We start from the raw sequence: 5,672 nt of genomic DNA, 5'->3' as shown, positions 1-5,672 counted from the left end.
TGGGTTACCAAGGAGATCAAAGAAGAAATTAAAAACTTCCTGGAAAACAATGAAAATGAACACACAACAACACAAAATCTATGGGATGCAGCAAATTCATTCCTGAGAGGGAAGTTCATACCACTACAGGCCTACCTCAAGAAAGAAGAAAAATTCCTAATTGACTTCCTAACCCTACAATGTAAAGAACTAGAAAATAAACAAAGAGAAAAAGCCAGAGCAAGTAGAAAAAAAGAAATAATAAAGGTCAAGGCAGAAATAAATGACATCGAAACTAAAAAACAATTCAAAAGATCAATGAAACAAAGAGCTGGTTCTTTGAAAAGATAAACAAGATTGATGGACCCTTAGCCAGACTCACCAAGAAGCAAAAAGAGAGGACCCAAATAAACAAAATCAGAAACAAACGAGAAGTAACAACTGACACCACAGAAATACAAAGGATCATCAAAACATACTATGAACAATTATACACCAACAAGTTAGACAACCTAGGTGAAATGGACAAATTTCTGAAAACACAGTCTCCCAGAACTGAACCAAAAAGAGATAGAAAACTTGAAAACACTAATAACAACTAAGGAAATTAAACATGTAATCAAGAAACTCCCAGCTAACAAAAGCCCAGGCTCAGACGGCTTCACAGGGGAGTCTTACCGAACATTCAAAAAAGAACTAACACCCATTCTCCTCAAACTATTCCCAAAAACCCAAGAAAAAGAAAGACTTCCAAACTCATTTTATGAGGCCAGCATAATTCTAATTCCAAAATCGGATAAAGACACTACAAAGAAAGAAAACTACAGGCCAATATCCCTGATGAACATAGATGCCAAAATCCTGAACAAAATCCTAGTAAATCAGATCCAGCAATACATCAAAAAAAGTATCCACCATGACCAAGTGGGATTCATTCCAGGGATGCAAGACTGGTACAATATTCGCAAATCAATAAATGTGATACACCACATAAACAAAATGAAGACTAAAAACCACATGATCATATCAATAGATGCTGAAAAAGCATTTGACAAAATCCAGCATCCATTTCTAATAAAAATGCTCAGCAATGTGGGAATAGAGGGATCATATCTCGACATAATAAAGGCCACATATGAAAGACCTACAGCCAACATCATGCTCAATGGGCAGAAACTAAAAACATTTCCAAAAAGAACAGAACAAGACAGGGATGTCCACTTTCGCCACTCTTGTTTAACATAGTACTGGAAGTCTTAGCCACAGCAATCAGACATGAGGAAAAACTAAAAGGGATCCCAATTGGAAAGGAGGAAGTGAAACTGTCATTATTTGCAAATGACATAATATTATACATAGAAAACCCTAAAGGCGGCGGGGAAAGGCTCCGGGTGGAGGGCAGAGGTCCCGTAGAGGATTCCGGCGAGCGTGCGGGATGAGCGGGTCCCTGGGCCGTCGGTGGCTCTGCTTCGCTGGGGGCGCGGCGGCCTGGGGCCGGGCGTGCAGGCGGCGGCTCGGGCGGAGCAGCTGGGCACGCTGGTGAGGAAGGACAAGGTGGGGGTGTCCTCAAGGGCACGCCGGAGCAGCCCCAGTGCGGCCTCAGCAACGCGGTGGTGCAGATCCTGCGGCTGCACGGCGTCAGCGACTACGCGGCCTACAACTGCTGGACGACCCCCAGCTCCGGCAAGGCATTCAGGACTATTCCAACTGGCCCACCATCCCACAAGTGTACCTCAATGGCGAGTTTGTGGGGGGCTGTGACATCCTCCTGCAGATGCACCAGAACGGGGACCTGGTGGAAGAACCGAAAAGGCTGGGGATCCGCTCCGCCCTTCTAGACGAAACGAAAGACCAGGATTCCAAGTGAGGGCGGCGGGCCCTCCCTGAGCAGAGGCCGCCCCAGCGAGAGGGCCACAGGGGGCAGGCTCGCTGCCAGAGAAGCCTCACCAGGTCTGGCTGTCGCTGCCCAGCCAGCGGCTGGCTGGTCCCTCCGGCCTGTCCGTAGCGGGTGGTTTCAGTGTGTCTGGTGTTTGGGCTCAGAACACTGTATTGTGAACTTAATGAGAACCACTGCCCTGTCCTAACTGAACGTCTGATGGTCGAGTTGCTGTCAACAGAACGTGTTCTTGTGTAGTCATTTGCTCTTTGCCTGATTCAGGAGTTAACTGAGAGCTTCGAACTCACTATTATCCCTGAGTCCTTGGCCCACATGTCAGTCTGCAGAGAACACCTCCCCGCCCCCAGCTTTTGGTAACTTGTTCTGCTCAGAAAAATGCCGGACAAGGAAGAGAACATAACTGAGGTGTTGATTTTTAAAATAAACTGCCAGGGATACGGTGTGTGAGCTTTTCATTCTGAATAGCAGTGAGTCTCTAGTCTGTTCCTGCTGTAACCGAATGCCGTGGACTCTGGCGGTTTACAAACCACAGACACTCGTTTCTCACGGGTCTGGGGCTGGGAGTCCGCGATCAAGGCTCCAGCGGTTCAGTTCTGGTGACTGGGGCGCGCTTCTCACGGTGTCCTCACCAGGAAGCTCTCTGGGTCCCTTTTATGAGGGCGCTAGTCCCATTCCTGAGGGCTCCACCCTCATGACCTGTCATCTCCCAACACCATCACTTTGGGGTTAAGTGTCAACATAGGCTTCTGAGGGGACACAGACATTCAGTTTGTTCCTGTGACCTTTTGATTTGCAGAAACTAAGAATGATTTCACACTCTTCTATTAAATTTGCCACAAAAATAAAAAAGAAAACCCTAAAGACTCCATCAAAAATCTATTAGACTTAATAAATGAATTTGGCAAAGTAGCAGGATACAAAATTAAAGTCAAGAAATCTATGGCATTCTTGTACACCAATGATGAACTCACAGAAACAGAAACTAAGAAAACAATCCCATTTACCATTGCAGCAAAAAAACTTAAGATACCTAGGAGTAAAATTAACCAAAGAAGTAAAGGACCTATTTGCAGAAAACTATAGGACATTGAAAAAAGAAACAGAGGAAGATATAAAAAAGTGGAAGCACATACCTTGTTCATGGATTGGAAGAATTAACATCATTAAAATGTCCATACTACGCAAAGCAATCTATAGATTCAATGCAATCCCCATCAAAATACCAATGACATATTTCACAGAACTAGAACAAATACTTCAAAAGTTCATATGGAACCAAAAAAGTCCCCAAATAGCCACAGCAATTCTGAAAAAGAAGGACAAAGTAGGAGGGATCACAATTCCAGATATCAGGTTATACTACAAAGTGACTGTAATCAAAATAGCCTGGTACTGGCACAAGAACGGTCATATAGACCAGTGGAACAGAACTGAAAACCCAAAAATGGACCCAAGGCAATATGCTCAATTAATATTTGACAAAGGTGGCAAGAGCATACAGTGGAGTAAAGACAGCCTCTTTAATAAATGGTGTTGGGAAAATTGGACAGCTACATGCAAAAAAAATGAAACTAGACCATCAACTTACACCCTACACAAGAATAAACCCAAAATGGATAAAAGACTTCAATGTGACTCATGAATCCATAAAAATCCTAGAAGAAACTGTAGGCAACAAAATTTCAGACATCATACACAGCAAAATTTTCACTGATACATCACCTAAGGCAACAGAAACAAAGGAAAAAATGAACACATGGGACTACATCAAACTAAAAAGCTTCTGCACAGCAAAAGAAACAATCATCAAAATGGAAAGGCAACCCACTGTATGGGAGAACATCATTGCCAATGATATATCAGATAAGGGGTTAATTTCCAATATATAAAGAGTGCTTATACAACTCAACAAAAGAAAGACAACCCAATTAAAAAATGGGCAGAGGAGCTGAATAGACACCTCTCCAAACAGGACATACAAATGGCCTAGAGACATATGAAGAAATGCTCAACATCACTAATCATCAGAGAGATGCAAATTAAAACAACAATGAGGTATCACCTCACACCTGTCAGAATGGCCACCATCAACAAATCCTCAAACAAGTGTTGGCGAGGGTGTGGAGAAAAGGGGACTCTAATAAACTGCTGGTGGGAATGCAGACTGGTGCAGCCACTATGGAAAACAATATGGTGTTCCTCAAAAAATTAAAAATTGAACTTCCATTTGACCCAGTGATCCCACTTCTAGGAATATACTTTAAGAAGCCTGAAACACCAATCAGAAAGAATATATGTACCCCCATGTTCATAAAGCACTATTTACAATAGCTAAGATCTGGAAACAGCCCAAGTGTCCATCAGTAGATGAATGGATAAAAAAGCAATGGTACATATACACAATGGAGTACTATGCAGCTGTAAGAAAGAAAGATCTCTTATCCTTTGAGACGACATGGAGGGACCTGGAAAGTATTATCCTAAGTGAAATAAGCCAAGCAGAAAAAGACAAATACCACATGATCTCACTTATATATGGAATATAATGAACATAACAGTCTGAGGAATACGGTAGACCCAGAAACATGGAAGTAGGGCACAGACTGACATCCCCCAGAAGAGGGGGTGGGCCCTGGCCGGTTTGGCTCAGCGGTTAGAGCATCGGCCTGCGGTCCGAAGAAGAGGGGGTGGGAGAGTGGGAGGAGCTAAGCCACAGAACTTATATGCATGTATGCATGACCAATGGACATGGACAACAAAGCCAGAAATGGGGCAGGGGTGGGTTGGGGAGTGGGGTGCCAATGGGGTAAAAAAGGAGAAACATCTGTAACAAAAAAATAAATAAATAATTTTAATTACAAAAAAAAAGAAATTCTAATAATCGCGACATTTTGCTAGAAACAATATCTTTAGCCAAAAACGGGGAATGCTTGTCATAAATGAATATTGGTATGTATTTTAAACAGCTGAGTATTTAGTAATTATATTTTAGGGTTGTGGTTGTAGATTATTAGAAGGAACGTAAGTGTTTAAGCAAGGGGCAAAGTGACTTTACCGCTATATTTTACAATTGCTAAAAGTTCCAGTATTTCAGAGGACCTTTAAAAAGAGCAGTGAGTAGTTGTGGTTGCCCCCAGGCTTGTTCTATTTTCCTGCAACACTCCCAAACAGAAGTCACCCCCTCGCTCACTATAACCCAAGGCATCCCAGTGACTACAGCTATAAAGCCAAAGCTTTCATCTCAGACTCTGATCACGCAGTAAATTTTTCATCACTCAATTCTATCTGTTAAGTATTGTACCACTAATTATAATCTGTAGGGTCACAGCTCTGTAGGATTTTTGAGGGTCAGTGGAGACTCATATTTTAAAAGGAGAAAGGGAAGCCCTGGCCAGTTTGGCTCAGCAGTTAGAGCATCGGCCTGAGAGGCCTGGGTTTGGTTCCCACTAAGGGCACGTACCTCGGTTTTGGTTTGTCCCCGGCCTCAGTTGGGGTCTTGTCGTGTGGGTGGCGACCACTTGATATGTCTCACATCAATGTTTCTCTCTCTCTATTTCTCCCTCTCTCCCTCCCGCTCTATCTCAAGATAAACACAAGAATGTCCTCAGGTGAGGATTAAAAAAAATTTTTTTAAATAAAAGTAAAAAGAGAAAGAGAAATCTATGGGTGGGTGGTGGGGGGGATGTGTGTGTGTGTGTGTGTCTGAATCGTATTCTCCCCTGTACTTAGTCTAAATACCTGGAATCACCTGAGAATATTCTAGATATTGTTAAACTCTAGAAGAATTCATTGTGCC

General features: G+C 42.8%; 1 pseudogene; it reads left to right on the top strand.

The window, feature by feature from the left end:
• Positions 1-1,414: 1,414 nt before the first annotated feature.
• On the top strand, positions 1,415-2,028 carry LOC118641110 (annotated as a pseudogene).
• The last annotated feature ends 3,644 nt before the right edge of the window (positions 2,029-5,672 follow it).

This window comes from Molossus molossus, unplaced genomic scaffold (genome assembly GCF_014108415.1).
Source record: "Molossus molossus isolate mMolMol1 unplaced genomic scaffold, mMolMol1.p scaffold_m16_p_25, whole genome shotgun sequence".
NCBI classification, from domain to species: Eukaryota; Metazoa; Chordata; class Mammalia; order Chiroptera; family Molossidae; genus Molossus; species Molossus molossus.
This window is presented reverse-complemented; position numbering and strand designations above follow the sequence as displayed.